The 17,658-nt window shown below is 35.2% G+C and overlaps 1 protein-coding gene across 3 annotated transcripts in view; it reads right to left on the bottom strand.

Annotated features, from left to right (window-relative positions):
* LOC149679805 (zwei Ig domain protein zig-8-like) overlaps positions 1-17,658 on the bottom strand; it is a 329,518-nt gene that overhangs the window by 224,841 nt on the left and 87,019 nt on the right. The window lies entirely within an intron of this gene.

Below are 17,658 nucleotides of genomic sequence, written 5' to 3'. Positions count from 1 at the left end.
TGCATTTTAGTCAACCGATTTCAGAGTTGAAATTAATAATTTTCGAGGACTGCTTTTCAGAGTACTGCACTTTAGTCAACCAATTTCAGAGTTGAAATTTATAATATTCGAGGACTGCATTTCAGAGTACTGCGTTTTAGTCAAAAGATTTCAGAGTTGAAATTAATAGTTTTAGGGGACTGCATTTCAGAGTACTGCCTTCTAGTCAAAAGATTTCAGAGTTGAAATTAATAATTTTCAAGGACTGCATTTCAGAGTACTGCGTTTTAGTCAAAAGATTTCAGAGTTGAAAATAATAATTTTCGAGGACTGCTTTTCAGAGCACTGCATTTTAGTCAAAAGATTTCAGAGTTGAAATTAATAGTTTTCGAGGACTGCATTTCAGAGTACTGCATTTTAGTCAACCGATTTCAGAGTTGAAATTTATTATTTTCGTGGACTGCTTTTCAGAGTACTGCACTTTAGTCAACCGATTTCAGAGTTGAAATTAATAATTTTCGAGGACTGCATTTCAGAGTACTGCGTTTTAGTCAAAAGATTTCAGAGTTGAAATTAATATTTTTCGAGGACTGCATTTCAGAGTACTGCATTTTAGTCAACCGATTTCAGAGTTGTAATTTATTATTTTCGTGGACTGCTTTTCAGAGTACTGCACTTTAGTCAACCGATTTCAGAGTTGAAATTAATAATTTTCGAGGACTGCTTTTCAGAGTACTGCACTTTAGTCAACCGATTTCAGAGTTGAAATTTATAATATTCGAGGACTGCATTTCAGAGTACTGCGTTTTAGTCAAAAGATTTCAGAGTTGAAAATAATAATTTTCGAGGACTGCATTTCAGAGTACTGCGTTTTAGTCAAAAGATTTCAGAGTAGTATTTAATAATTTTCGTGGACTGTTTTTCAGAGTACTGCATTTTAGTCAACCGATTTCAGAGTTGAAATTAATAGTTTTCGAGGACTGCATTTCAGAGTACTGCATTTTAGTCAATAGATTTCAGAGTTGAAATTAATAGTTTTCGAGGACTGCATTTCAGAGTACTGCATTTTAGTCAATAGATTTCAGAGTTGAAATTAATAGTTTTCGAGGACTGCATTTCAGAGTACTGCATTTTAGTCAAAAGATTTCAGAGTTGAGACTCTAATTTTGTTCGACTGTATGTTAGGCAATGAATTTTAGAATTGCTTTCTTATATTTGTAAATGTGAACCGAACCTGCATACTACAAATAGTAGGTTTCCTACCGTGGACTGCATTTCAGACATTCAGAGGACCTGCAGATTAGTCGACCCCGAGATGGCGCGACCTAGTTAACGTCCCTTTTCTTTAGCCATAGCTCACTCGACTAAGTTACTGACGCATAATCGAGTGAGCCAAGCTTTAGCGGACGATATTATGAAATTTTTTTAGGATGCTTGGCGAGCGGTATTTGTTTATCATTTTGACTATAGCTCACTGGATCATGCCTTTACTGACGCGTGATCAAGGGAGCTACGTACGCATTAGCAGACGATATTATGAAATGTTTTAGGATTCTTGGCGAGCAGTATTTTTTTATTGTCATTTTGGATGAGCAGCTATTTTAGCATTCATAACTCTTGGTTTAAAAAAATCACCATGTGTGCGATTCGTTTTAACTTTTTAAGTCGTCTGCTCTCACGTGACGTTCTCTGAACAGGGCAATGAACGTAACGACGTGACAGACTGGAACGTCTGAACGGGCCTTTAAATTTCTTCCAATAGACATAAAAATGGAAGTAACAAATTTTTAAGTATTCTGGGAATTGGAAACACATTTGGAAAATTTAAAATTTCCCAAGAAAAATAAAAAATAGTATTATTATACTTTGGTGGGATAAAATTTCTAAGCTTTCCAAAATTAAGGGCTTTAAAAATATATACCTATGCCTATATTCTTTTGTGAATTTCGAAATTTTTCCGAGTAAATCTCAGGAGGGAATTTCTGCCTGACAATTTCTCTCCCCAAAAAGAAATGTTTCGATTTAAGTGAAACTTCCGTCGTCGGCAATTTTATAACCCAGCTTAGCTACCATTTAGTCCATCCCATGTTAAAATAACAACAGAAACTACGCTTAAATCCATATTAAATCATATTGAAGGTGGTAACTTTCACTTTATTGTAAATTCAACGTGAAACCGAAATCCCTCGTTATTCTATCACGTTCTTATCATCGTACCACGCGCCAACTCAAATAAAGGGGTCGGATAATATTCTAAAATTTGTTTCTGAAATCGTTTATGTTTGTACAGAGGGACACGGCAGTAAGTGATAAACCCCCTATTACAAAACGTCACACCTCCGCTTACCCAACCATATTTACTCCCCTACTAGCCTTAAACTTCATAAAATCCTCCATCATGAAGATGTAAATGGGAGGAGCCGTCTGAAAACCCGCCCCTTTTGCTGTTACTTATCTAAAATTTGGCGCTAAAGTAAATGATAAACCCTCCTACAAAACGTCAGACGTCCGCTTACCCAATCATATTTACCCCCCCCCCCCCGATAGCCTTCTACTTCATAGAACCCTCCATTATGTATGTGTAAATGGGAGGAGCCATCTGAAGCCCCGCCCCTTTTGCTGTTACTGATCTAAAATTTTGCGCTAAAGCTATATATGAGTAGAAGAGTGTCGTTTGGAAGTCTGGCAACACTTTTTCTCAAGGAATATTTGAAAGTATCTGATTATTTTTTGGGTTTTACATTTAAGGTAGGGAGGGTTTTCTTGGATACGTGTCCGACCCCTTATACTCTACTTTTCAATCTAACGCCCAGTCTCTTTTCAATATTGACGACGTATCCTCGTCCCTATATATTGCAGATACAACGTCACTTGACACTGTCATTTAGGGTAGTGTTAACCCCCCTTTAACGTATAAGACTTTCATTCCAAATTGACAGGGGACACACGTACGTTTTACAAATTTCGGCAAAATTCATTTTTTTTTGTTAAAAAAAATAAAATTTCTCTCTTTTATGATATATCTCGAATATTAGATGTCTTGGGTTTTTTGGTAAAAATAACAAGACACTTCAAATGAATTCAGATGACAAGTACTATTTCTTTTTTTAAGAAATCTGCAAAAAAAAAACGTAATTTCAACGTTATTTTCGTTTTATATACATATTTATACAAATTGGATATTTTTAAATTGCTAAACTTTCTTTAGAATTTAGTTATATTTTATGCTAACACAAATTAAAATAATTATTTGAAGAATATTTAACTAATATTAACAAAGGCAAATTTATTGTAGTAAATATAATTTTCTTTAGAATTAATTACTACCTCACTTTCCGTTATTTTTATTTGCCATTGATGCTATCTACGTTTTAGTAAACGCCCACAAGGGGCAACCGAAACAATATTACAGCTTCAAACAGAAGCGATCTAATTCAAAGTTTTAATCTTAAAGGTCCATTCAGACTGAACTAAAATCTAACGTTAATTCACGTCACTGAAGTCGCTTTCCTCGCTTAATACGACACTTGTGAAGGACTACGTAAAAGATTCGCGGGTTTATAGTTTGAAAATTTGCAGTTTCGTCATGCCATAGCTCACTCGATCTTGCCTAAGTTACTGACGCGTGATCGAGAGGGAACTGCGTATGTACGCTTTAGCAGACGATATTATGAAAAGTTAGGATTCTTAGCGTGGTATTCGTCTATTTTAGTATTCAAAAGTCTTGGTTCAAAAATCACCATATAAGCGACTCGTTTTACGTCGTCTGCTCGAGCATCTGAACAGGGAAAATACCGTACAGACGCAACTAACGAGGCGACTGACGGGAACGCATAATTTACTTCAGTCTGAGAAGGCCTTTAAAAAGCAAAAATAAAAAAAACATTCCCAGTAGCATAGCACGATCGTCAAATTCCCCAATCGAATTAAAACTTATCTGTTCAACAATTTAATATTATCAATTTCAATTATAAAAGGAACCTACAGAAGCATTTCGCCGACGGCTAAAATACAGACAATAAAGATAATAAAAAATTTAAAAAAAAAAAAAATTAAATTTAAAGATCAAAGAAAATAATACGGTTCTTCCTATGCTATTTTGGCAAAAACGATGAACTTTTTCAGTGACTCGAATATTTTCTGGGGTTGGTCCCATCTGGGACACAAAACGGAGAGAGATTCCAAAAATAGGTAAAGAAGAGTAAAAACTAAATTTTAAATTGATTTTGGTATATTTTTGCTCAGTTACGTATAACGTGCTTTACCTTATTATTTTACCGGTTGCCTGGCTATATTTCTGAACGTAGATAGGGGGAGATAACTTTGTGTGGAAACTTAATATTTAATGGGAGAAATGTGCTAAAACGATGACAAAATCGACAATTGAAATACGTAAAATTCCATTCCACATAGAGAGTGGAGGACACAAAAACAAGATGGGCACTGACATATTATCGTGTTTCACTATCTGTAGACAAACGCAATGAGGGGGGGAATAATTATGAATAGTAAAGGATAGTAGCCTAGTGAGTCATTAAATTTTAAAAGGTAAGTTTCAAATTGGCAAAGAGCAAACTTTGGGTGAAGTAAACAAACCGAAAATGTAAATATTTCAAAATGTAAACAAATTGCTGCTCCATCAGATTTAATTTATTTATTTCCAAACGGAGATTAACAGCTGACTTAACAATACCGTTTACCAGATGATGTTTATGATATTTAAATATAAATACAGATATTATTTTGAAATATATTTAATTAGAGAAATTAAGCTCTTTAAGGATGCTTAATATCTCAATTAATTTCCATAACACCTATCATTTCCCTTAGTAACATCCCTAAACTTAAAGTGAAAACAAATCCAAATTTGAAACATACCCTTATTTAAAATCCTCACCTTAGATATAACAAGAACAAAAACACAGAAACATCCACGACAACATCATCTACTACGACAAACCACACGAAATAAAACCCATTGTAACACTCTTTTAAATAAACAACAAGAATCAGAAATTAATAAATAAACTAATAAATTAATAAATAAACAAATAAATTGATAAATACTCAAATAAATTTCAAAATCCCTCAAACTAATCAATCAAAACTAAAACACATCATCATCCACAACAACATCAACAAATACAAACAATATCACCAAATAAATCATTGTAACACTCCTAACAGTAGACATCACTAAAAAAAACGGTAAAAACGCTTGGTAAGCCTATAGCATAGCGAAATGAACTAGAATATAGTCAAAAAAAAAAAAATAAAAAAAATTGTTCCGTCAACTTGAATTTAACTCCCCGAAGCCATTTACGGAGCTGCAAGAAACAGATGGACCAAAAGAAGAGAAAATCCCGATCAAGAGAAAAAAGAAGCGCAAGAGCAAGAGGATGGGGAGAAAGAGAGAGAGATGGGAGGAGGAAATCTTATTTTACTGCGTATACGAAAACGACCTACAAAAATTCCCATTACAACTTTCCGTTTCTCTTCCGAGAGTTCTATTCCTCCCACCAACCCCACCGCCATCTCTCGTCACATGAACGAAAAAAAAAGAAAAAGGATATTTTCGAATTTAAATTTTGACTGGGAAGAAAATCCTTAAGCGGGAGGAGGGAAATGGGAGGGAAAGAGAGAAAGAGAGAGAGAGAGAGAGAGAGAGAGAGAGAGAGAGAGAGAGAGAGAGAGAGAGAGAGAGAGAGAGAGAGAGAGAGACTGGCTATTTGAATTTTATCGGAGAGCTATTTTATTTAAATAGCTAGAGATCACTGTAACCCTAAAGAGAGCCATTCCATGATAGGATCATTGCTTGAGATGTTTCAACATATTTTGCAGGTGAATTTAGTTTATAGAACTAAATTGGAATAAACTCCCCCCCCCCTTCCCCCATTATGTGGTTGCCAATATGATTGAAAGAATGTTTTCTTTTTTTAATTTAAACGATGTAATAGAAGGAATACAGACAGCTACTAGGAAACATTGTGGATACCATATCTTCCATGTGTAATTTCTATGCGGGTTTGTGGGCCTGGCTTGAAAACATACCTATTAATAATTCTGAAATTTTTCTAACTGCGATTTCATTATAACTGGTTCCTAGGTGCTCGCGAGGTTCACGGCGAAGCGAGATATTATTATTGGCGAGGTATAATTCGTCATACATAATGATTAGTCAATAGCTCCTCCCACAAAGCCCGCCTAGATAGTTACATTGAGTAAATTGCTAGTACACAATAATTTTTAGTAGCTGTATGCATTCCTGGTAATAATAAGTAAATAAAAAATACGTCATACCTAATGGTTAGTCAATAGCTCCTCCTACAAAGCCCGCCCAGATAGTTACATTGAGAAAATGGCTAATACACAATAATTCCTAGTAGCTGTATGTATTCCTGGAAATTATAGGTAAATAATAACAAAATTTAAATATATTTTACTTTAACCATTTCTTCAAGCAACCATGAATGATTCAACCTTGAAATAAAGTTTTGACTTAAAACTATAAATTTCGCACAAAATTTTGAACTCTTCGATATGTTAAGTATGTAGGCCTATATTCACGTGACCCGCAGTAACCAATGACAAAACGCCTTTTAAATATAGGAATGGCGAAACAGCTGCCGTTTTCAACCCAAATAAATCAAAGGGATAAACGTTTCTAGCTTATTCACACGAAGGCCATGCAGCGGACAGAGCATAAACATTATTTTTCAAGAGCTCATTTAAATATTACTAAAATAAAATATATATATATATATATATATATATATATATATATATATATATAAAAATACACTCGAAAAATATATATAACTCCATTTACACATTCGCTCGTCGACATAAATCAAATATAACGAAACTTCCTGGTTTATTTAAGCTACCAATATGAATGATAGGCCCTGGGAATTTCATGGGTAAAGGGGTCTAAAGAAATTGTTGCAAAAGCAAATAGAAATAATAGAAGGTGAATAGTAAGGAGATGTGGTTGAATTTGAACCAAGGGGAAACGCCTTTGCCATATTTGGAAATTCCCGGACTTTTCCAGGTCTCCCTGACCTTTTTGGCCCATTTTTAAAATCCCGGCCCTTTCCTTGACCTTTTTGGATCATTTTAAAATTCTTTGAGTTTTCCCAGACCTTTTTGGATCATTTTAAAATTCTTTGAGTTTTCCCAGACCTTTTTGGATCATTTTAAAATTCTTTGAGTTTTCCCAGACCTTTTTGGATCATTTTAAAATTCTTTGAGTTTTCCCAGACCTTTTTGGATCATTTTAAAATTCTTTGAGTTTTCCCAGACCTTTTTGGATCATTTTAAAATTCTTTGAGTTTTCCCAGACCTTTTTGGATCATTTTAAAATTCTTTGAGTTTTCCCAGACCTTTTTGGATCATTTTAAAATTCTTTGAGTTTTCCCAGACCTTTTTTGACTACTTTAAAATTCCCTGAATTTTCCCTGACCTTTTTGGACCATTTTAAATTCCCTGAGTTTACCCTGACTTTTTGGGACCATTTTAAAATTCCCTGAGTTTTCCCTGACCTTTTTGGATCATTTTTAAATTTTTTGAGTTTTCCCAGACCTTTTTGGACTAGTTTTAAATTCCCTGACTTTCCCATATTTTCCCCAGCTTACGGCAACTTTGCATAATGGTTGTCAGGGCATTTGGATGCATGTTTCAGTTGCATTCACGCAAACCGAGCATGCATTTCACAGCGGCCGACGAAAATTTCAGGGCCTATAATGTATAGAGAGGGGACTAGGGGAAGCCATGGAAAAGACACACACACATATTTTCACTAAGCCTAACCGTGTTGAATAAAAGAGGGTTAAACTAATAAAAACAATAAACTGAAATAAAGGGGCTTTGATAATAACGCGTTCTTCACACCGGCGCCAACAATTTCCGTTCTTTGTAAAAACTAATTTAGGCTTAGCACATCTCATCAGACGTAATCAACGCCATCTTCCAATAATAATAAAAACAACACATCTAAAGTTTTTGAGCGGCTTCGCAAGACTTAAATTCCCATAAAACAGTCGCCATTGTTGCAACCCTGTAGGTTAAATTTTGAAATAAGTTTTAATTTAATTTAAATTAAATTAGCTGAAATTATAAAGTTGAAATTTTAGACTAAAACTAGGCCAGATTACAAACAAAACTAAATACGTTTTAGAGACGTCGAGACCGAAAAATTAAACATGCAAATTTATTTTAAAAATTTTTCTAATTCGTTAGGAGTGCTATTTATGTTTTGCAGCATAAGTTAAAAAAATCCTCAAGTTAACAAACAAGTCGAATACGTATTTTTCCAAGTGCAAACCTGGTGGTAAATGTAATTCGGTTTGACTGTGTACTCACGCTGGTATTCATACGCGAGCTTTCCCAGGTAAATATATGTTCCGTTGTCTCGGATGCTGTACTCTCCGTTATTCCTATTTGCCTTTGCTACTACCACTAACGATAAGTCTCCTTAAGGAGCATAGACTAAGTCTTAAAAATATTTATTAAAGATAAAGGGCATCACCATGGCAACGAAGATAAGGATCGAATTCTACGTCCCCTTAAGCCCTAGCTACTATTAATATTTTAAATTGCTACTTCGGGCTAAAATATTTTCATTTTTTTAATCAAAAGAGCTTATAAAATAATGAATACATCAATTGGAACCATGTTTCTATCTACAATATTAAATAAGATACGCGCAATAAAGTTTCCGTAATGGGGACTACTCCTATTGGACGAACACGTCAGGTGGTGCTAGGCATCCAATAGGGGCACTCCCCAGTACTTCGCGGAGAAGCCTAACGCGTAGTGTCCATTACGGAAACTTAATTGCACTCGTATCTTCTATAATATTGTAGATAGAAACACAGTTCTAATTGAAAAACAACGCGTCAATCTCGAACTAGAGCTTAGTAAATCCCTAGCATTACGAAGTCATACTTATCATGTAATATACCTTATAAACCTATGTTTTTACTTTGTTTTTAAAACTTTCTCATAAATAACCAAAAATCTATTTCCAATGTTCTTCCTAAACCTCCCCTTCCCCATCACTGTTCTGAGTGCAACTTAATTTGACGTTAAAACTAATGTAGAACGGTAGTACATTAACAACTTAACTTGGCAAAGATTATCAAAAGGGAAAAAAAGCCTGGCGTAATTTTTAGACTGTTTTACAATATCCTGGAGTGTCATAAAGAGTTTTTCTCATCCCAAAAAGTAACGCATTCTTGATTTGAAGGCATTTTTTTTTTCTTTTTCCAACATAGGTATATCGACTCGTAGCTAAAAATTTTGGCGCGAAATGAAGGCGCGCTAGTATATTCCATTTTGGCGGGAAGCCAGACCTGTAAGTTTGATTGTCACTTTTTTTTTGTTTTTTTTCCCGCATTTTTTTTACTCCACGTGTATAGATATCGTTATATCTTGTCTGTTTTTATAAGGTTGAGTTAAAGGGGGTGTGTGCTTACGTAATAGTGACAGGTGATGTAGTATTTAGGGCGGGAAGCTTCCTCCAGCTCAAGGGTAAGAACCCTGGAAAGGTACTAAACTAAACTATAACTACCTGCTGTTGAATACATCTAAGCCTAACTAATGTGTGAGATTTAAGTTTTTTTTTAAAAAAATGAAATACAATAACGTATACTTAAATATGCAAATAGAGTGCGAAAGCTATTTTTGGAAGGGTGTCATCATGGCAAGTGCAATTTCGGAGCTACTTCCGGCTATTTTAGCTCCGCCCATAAAGGGTACTCACATGAACGCAACGTAACACAAAAACCTAGCAGAACTCCCATTGGAAATAAATAGTAATTTACGTACACGATCCTATTCTGCGTCTGCGCATGTCTCAATTACTTTGCACAAATTTGTACTACACGTTTCCCGGTAAATGCACATAAAATTTCCTAGACTTATAATTGATTGTTAGTTTTGTTACCCTAGCAATAAATAAATAATAAATAAATAAACATTTGTAAAATCCACTTGACACTAAAACACTCAAAATTTAATATTTTTTTTAAAAAATAAATATTTCAAGTATATTCGGAAGTGATGCGATGATTCTATAGGGTACTTCCGGAATGTTTTACGTCATCGGTTTATACGATAAGAATGTATATACAGGGTGTTTCCGATAAATCGTTCTGCTAGAACTAGTTACCTCGAGCTGTAAGTCTCTAGCATTACGAACCTGTACAGAAAGTGTCATGCTTATCATGTAACATATCTTATAAGCTTATGATTTGATTCAAAGAACCTCACATGCACCGTTTATTTATTTATTGGCAGACTTATCATAAATACCCTGTATATGTATGTAAAGCTTCATAAAAATTTCATAACATTTATCGTCATATCTATACTTTTCTCTTTCGGTGGTGGTGTGCGGTCAAAAATACCCTTAATAACGATATCAAAACGATCACGGTATAGGCATGGACTATTAAAATTGATTACTGGTCGCAGAGAAGCGCCTATATGTAACGTAACGGCAATGGGGGGGGGGGAGGTTGAATCGACCATTCCTAAACATAGGCGCACTGGTTTATTGCTAAAAATATATAGATAAGCTTATAACCCAACGTTATGGGGATTAAAGTGTCAGTGGTATTGACTGAAAGACCGACCGGTATTACGAAAATTTTAATAAATAACAATATCATCATAGGATCTATATAGAGTGTTTCTAATACAGGGTTGCCACGAAACGAAAATTTCAGATTCAATTTCCAGACTTTTCCTGACATTTATTACAATCTTCCCTGACTTTCCCAGGTTTTTCCAGACCTCTTTAAGATTTTCCCAGGTTTTCCGTGTTCCTTTTATACGATTTTCCCTGACTTTCCCAGGTTTTCCTTGACCCTTTTATACGATTTTTCCCTGACTTTCCCAGGTTTTCCTTGACCCTTTTATACGATTTTTCCCTGACTTTCCCAGGTTTTCCTTGACCCTTTTATACGATTTTTCCCTGACTTTCCCAGGTTTTCCTTGACCCTTTTATACGATTTTTCCCTGACTTTTCCAGGTTTTCCTTGACCCTTTTATACGATTTTTCCCTGACTTTCCCAGGTTTTCCTTGACCCTTTTATACGATTTTTCCCTGACTTTCCCAGGTTTTCCTTGACCCTTTTATACGATTTTTCCCTGACTTTCCCAGGTTTTCCTTGACCCTTTTATACGATTTTTCCCTGACTTTCCCAGGTTTTCCTTGACCCTTTTACACGATTTTTCCCTGACTTTCCCGACCTTTTTTACAATTTTCCCTGACTTTCCCAGGTTTTCCCTGACCCTTTTATACGATTTTCCCTGACTTTTACACGATTTTCCCTCACTTTTTTTCTACGAGTTTCCCTGACATTTTAAACCCCATTGTCAATGTTCTAAATATAACTAAACATTTCCGTTCAAATTTCAAGGAAATAGTTGAGTCGAAAATGTTCTACGATATCTTGCCCTAACAATAACCAATCAAGAACGGGGATAAACTGAATTGAATCGAACCCAACTCCATTACCGTTCAACCAATGAAACCCAACCCAGCAGTGCAGCAGTGTCACTGACACTTATAAAACAGTCTGTTAGTAGACCTAAGGTTTGGTAGGCCTGATATAGCTGCAGCCAAGTCCCCGTTTCATAATCGAATTTTTGACGGCTTTTTCGAAAGCTCAACGAGAGAGACTTTTTTGAGGCTTCTGGGTTTTTGAGATGCCTATAAGGGATAACGGATACGAATTTTAATTTAAAAACCACGTATCTTTCTTTAACTTTAACCTGGAGATACGTGGTTATGACATCCATTTTGAAACGGCTTGCTAGCTCCCTTATAATAAATATGGTAACTCAAAAGAAAAAATAAAAAAGGATTTTTAAATTTTATTTTTTTACTTTTAGATCTGAGGATATCTTACGTCCTATTTGACGTCAAGCTTAGTGGTGTAAATTCAAGCCACGCCCCTTCGTAGCCACGTTTTTTAGACCTTTTATAATATTCAACGTTTATACCCTGTTATGGGTAAGGGGTTTCAATCATAAGCTTATATTTCACAAATAAGTAAGGAAACAAATTGCCTTGGATGATCTTAAGCTATGTTCACACTTGCACTAGAGTCGGTCGAGAACTGATTTGCCCAACAACTAGTTCAACAACCCGCTTCATTTCCATTCCATTTACTGTTCGAAACGATTTCAAGAACCGTTACCTGGGTTTAGCCTTTAGCACGTTACAGTTAGTGCCCGTCTGCTTTCGATTGTGCTGTCTGCTAAAGAAGGTGAGAATACCCTTAAGACTAGTGTCTCATCCCAGGTCAAATAACCCTGAAAACTAGAAACTAGCCTGCTTTTGATTGTGCTGTTTGCTAAAGCAGGTGAGAATACCCTTAAGACTATGGTCTCATCCCAGGTGAAATATCCCTGAAACCTAGAAAGTAGGCTACAAACCCGATTCAAATTGGTTCGAGAAGCAACTTCAAAAAATTTGCTTCTCGAGTATCAGATCAGTTTAGTTCACACTTAACTAATGGAAATAGTTTTGAATCGCTTTGAACTGGTTCCAAATGCAAGTGTGAACATGGATTAAGTAATATTCCTCTCTTAAAGGTTTATTTCTTTATTTTATTTTAAATTTTTCTAAGCTATGGCAGTTCAGTTTGAACCAGAACTTGAACAACTTAACTCACAGAGAGCCTGACAACACTGCACTGAAGTTTAAGTGCCCAGAGAGGTGTAGCCCCAACAGAGAAAACATACCTATCAAATATTCGGATAATACTTCAACCAAGCAACAAGCATGCACGACATGAGAGAGGGCTTATAGAGATTCAAACTTTACATAATAAGCTTATGGATGGTTTCATCCGATAGGATATGAGTTGATTTGAACCGTCCGAAACTGGCCGGTAGGGGGCGGGGCGTTATGACGTGATGCGATGCGCTCTTTCTCTTTGTTCATGAATTTTTACCGAATTTTGATATAGTTTTGACGTTCCTTTGATGGAATATTTTCAGTTATTTTCAACCCTTCTTCTTTTATAGATTCCATTTTTTAGAATATTAGAGTATGGCTTTGGGTTAGAATATAGAATTTAGCATCTCTGCCATGTTATGATTCAGTAAAAACTACGCCCAATACGGGTTTACTATCAGAAGCAAATAGAAATTTTGAAGGAGAGAAATAACCTTTTTATAAGTTAAATTAACAAAAAGTATTATGGTATTTATATACGTATTATGTAATAGACACGCCTTTCAAAACCAAATTCCATGAATTTTCCAGGTTTTGCCTGACCATTTTTTACGATTTTCCTTGACGTTTTTAGGCCTATTTGTCATTAATCTAAATATAAGTAAGCAATTGCGATTAAATCGTATTTTTGAATATTTAATTAATAACTCTGGTCAAACGTGACCCCGCTAAAACGGAGTTTCAAAAAGGTCACCCAGCTGCATGTTTGAACCAGATATACTGTATTTTAGCCTCTTTAACCAAATTCCCTTACTTTGTGGAAATTCTTAAAATTCCACGACTTTTCCCTGATCTTTTTGCCCAATTTTAAAATTTCCTGACTTTTCCCCGATCTTTAAGGCCCAATTTTAAAATTGCCTGACTTTTCCCTAACCTTTTAACCCATTTTAAAATTCCCTGAATTTCCCCTAATCTTTAAGGTCCAATTTCAAAAACTCCCTGAATTTCCCCTTATCTTTTTACCCCATTTTAAATCTCCCTGACCATTCCAGGATTTCCCTACCTCTAAAACTAATCCATCCCAGTTGAAAAATTCCTGGCCTCTTAATTGTACTTAATTTATAATTCAAACACTAACACTATCCACTTAACTAATTCACACCTTTTTTCTTCACCAACCAAGCTAACGAGCCCTCCAAAAAAAAAGAAAAAAAGAAAATAAAATAAATAAATAAAAAAACCAAAAATTCCTAAGCAAAAGGTTAAAAAAATACACCGTTTTAATCATCATTCTTGAAATTGCCTCAAGATATTTTCACACGTCTGCCAGTATTATAATATCAAATTTTAACCCCCCTGATGGGTCGGTAAAACTTTCTTCTAGTCTATCTTTAAAATGAGGGCCTCTGGTTAATATATGCTGATGGAATTAAATCGGGGTTCACCTTGCCGCCACGTTTTTTTTTGGGCGCTAAAAAAATTTATATATATCAAAAAATCACAATTGCAAAAATCGGAGATTCCCCCTCGATCTCGCTCGTGCCCTCGTCTTTCAAAAAAATCTCGCTCGATGTCGTCTGCTTGTCTAATACACGTGACTTTGACACATAATTTTCCCCAGCGACCCCGACCGTGTTATAATATAGACTTATTTGACTTTGAAGGCGCGTGCTGTTTCGGCACTCGCGAGCTTTCGATGATGTATAAGTGATAATGTTTAAATGGAGTCTGAGTTGGGTCTCAAAATTTTCAATTGTCATTTTTCATGGATATCTATTCTTTCAGAGTTTTCTTTAATGATTTGTGATAAATTGGAGCCAAGAAGTGATATCTAGTTTATTAGGGAGAAGGTATAAGATGCCTAAGTATTCGCGAGAGGCCATAGTAGTAAGTAATTTAGAGGCGTTGATTAACTCCGGACCTACTATACGTTTGGACTGGAGATAAAGCTGGAAATGTGGGGCGAATTTATTATACCTTCTTCCTAATAAACTAGATATCACTTCTTGTTGGAGCTTAGTCTCCTTAAATATAGCTAGTTAAATGGAATGAGTAAATATGGTGACATATTGCTAGCAGATCATGTAAAAATGCATTGCATTTGATATTAACGTTTTGCATTAAATATTGCAAGTATTACATATAAAAAACAAAATAGTGTCATTAAATTCTTTGCAATTGATGTTGTCATTTCATAGAAATTTCAAACGGTATTTACAGATCGTTAGACTTCATATAATCACGTACAGTTTAATTTAATCCGACCTCATTTAACCTAATGTAGCCTATCGACAGTTAAACAAACACAGCTGAATACAGACCAAACATAATGACACATTTTCCCATTCTCCGCTGAGTTAAAAACACACAATTCAACTTAACTTTATAATAACCAAGCGCGGGCCAATTTTTAACACTTTTCCTTTTTGACACTCTCTCCATCAATGCGCGTGTGAAACGCGCAACGCAGATCACGTGTCATCATTGTACTGGAGGAACGATTTTAAAACCAACAGAACTCGAGTTGAAACGAACCCTTTTAAACGCTCTTCTTTAAAGTCTAAATATGCATGCACGTGCGCGAAAAAAAAGGCGCGCAATTTACATCACGTGGTATCATTCACGCGCCTTTTTACAGTAAAAATTTAAATACCAAATAACCCGGGTACCGGGATACATTTAAACAGCGATTTTAAAACCAAAACAGAGCTAGAAACAAACCCTTTTTAATCCTAAACTCTTTAAACTAATGGTATTTAAATCACGCGCGCCAAAAAAGGCGCGTAATTACACGTGCGCGAAAAAAAGGCGCGTAATTACACGTGCGCGAAAAAAGGCGCGTAATTACACGTGGTTAAATAAATTCACGTGCTCGGTTCCTCAAGATAACCCCGAGTATCCACTTCAGTAATTTTAAAACCAACGCATTTTTAAAAACACACTCTCTGAACTACACTGTGCGAAATGGCCAGAGTTACGTCACAGTAGGTCATTATGACGCCCTGTTTTACTCCAAATGACCTAAAGTAGGGTTCAAGCATTCCAATTGGATCGTAGCTTAAGCCATAGCGTGCCTTTTATTTAGTGTTTTGATCTTGCGGTAGTCGTGTCTACATTTCCGTAAAAGGGTTTTAGTATTCCGGTCTACATGAAAACGTAGACCCGATAATTGTTCTTTTATAAAAAAGGAGGTGGTTGGTTATACTTAATTCTTTTTCCCGCTCCAAGTTAATTACATTGGTAAACGATAGCACTGACTTTAATAAAGTTTATAAATGGCTTTTGATATTGAATTTTTCATTACTGTATGTATAGTTATGTTAGAAGCGTTAAGGTTATTTGGTTCATAACGTGCCAAGAAAGTAAGTTTTTTCTTTCCTTTTGTTAAAGTTTGCGGCAAATAACGCCTAAAACTTTAAAGTGATAATCGCAAATTAAAGCTAGCTAACACCTTCGTTTTAATCTTAAATATAGAGTTAACTAGCCGTTACCCGCGGCGTCGCTCGCGTGTAATAAGAACTTCCATCTAAAATGATATAAAGAATGTGTAGATTTTACTGATGACTAATATTTTTGTAGCACCCAAGGAGCTAAGGCACTCGGCACAGTCCGTCAGCCCGTCGGGATATTTTTTATTACTTTTCACGCGGACATTATTCCATAAAGAAGGGTTTTTGAATTTCTGGCCGCCATTTAAAAAGATGGCAACAAATCGAACCCAAAATACCATTCAGCCCGTCTATAGGTTAAAGGAAACCATTGTACTAAATATTTGTGAAATCGGTTAATACGCGCGGACTTTATTGCATAGAGAATATTTTCTTACATTTCTGGGCGCCATTTTAAAAGATAGCGAAAAATCGAACCCGAAAGACCATTCAGCCCGTCTATAGGTTAAAGCAAACCAGTGTACTAAATATTTGTGAAATCGGTTGAAACGCGTGTACTTAATTGCATAGAGAATATTTTTTACATTTCTGGGCGCCATTTTTTAAGATGGCGGCGGATTGGAAAAATCTTTCTTAGTACGCGCCTACTACTTATGAGTAACGTTCCTGCAAATTTTCAGCCTTCTAGGGCAAGCGGTTTGGGCTGGGCGTTGATTATCAGTCAGTCTGTCATTCAGTCAGTCAGTCAGTCAGTCAGGACTTTGATTTATATAGATATAGATTTACTAAATTTATTTAATCTCTTTAATTAAAATTAAAATTTCTTTTATTGCAGACTGAATTTTAATCTTTTAATTTCACGTTTTAGGTCAGTTTTCCAGAACTTTACGTTATATTCTGTAAAATCTTGGTTAGTTCCCAGTACGGGAACATTTTGTGAACGACTAAAATATTGTGCTAAGTCATTAATTAATTTGTGACGTGTGCAATTAAACCGCTATCTACAAAACAGAAGTCCAGAAAACCTTGTAGAATATTCTGTTTGATTCAGAAATTATCATTCAGTGTCCAATTACCAAAGAGATGCTCTTAAAAAATATACTTACAATTAACCCTGAAGCGCATGCGCAGTTAATTAATTATAGTTAAGAAACGGGGGGTAGAACACTTCTCTAACCCCTTTAGTACGCGCTAACTATACATCTAATATTTTTAAATAATTATAAATCAGACCTAGGTAGGTCTAACTTGTCTAGAATATTTCGAAACGCTATAAACCTTACCTAACATCCCCCCAATTTTTTAAAAAAAAAACACCCTTAAAACATCAGTACACCTACATCATCGTTAAGTATAGCAATTACTGCAACCGTTAATTATATATTAACTAAATTTTGTAGGTAGACTTTCCTCAAAAATGTAAGGCAATAAATAAGCGAGGCAAATGAACGCAGAACCATCAATATAACATTCAATAAAATCTGTCATAATTCTAATTCTAACAATAAACACAGTTGTCAATAAAAAAAAGACACTAAAACTTAAACTATTGAACGGAGTTCATACACGGTATTTATAAAAAGAGAAAAAAATTAACAC

The sequence above is a fragment of the Phalangium opilio genome, unplaced genomic scaffold (assembly GCF_054372755.1).
Source record: "Phalangium opilio isolate 3A_F unplaced genomic scaffold, DU_Popi_V2 ptg000041l_1, whole genome shotgun sequence".
NCBI classification, from domain to species: Eukaryota; Metazoa; Arthropoda; class Arachnida; order Opiliones; family Phalangiidae; genus Phalangium; species Phalangium opilio.
The sequence above is the reverse complement of the archived record's forward strand: the minus strand, read 5'-3'. Positions and strand labels throughout refer to the sequence as shown.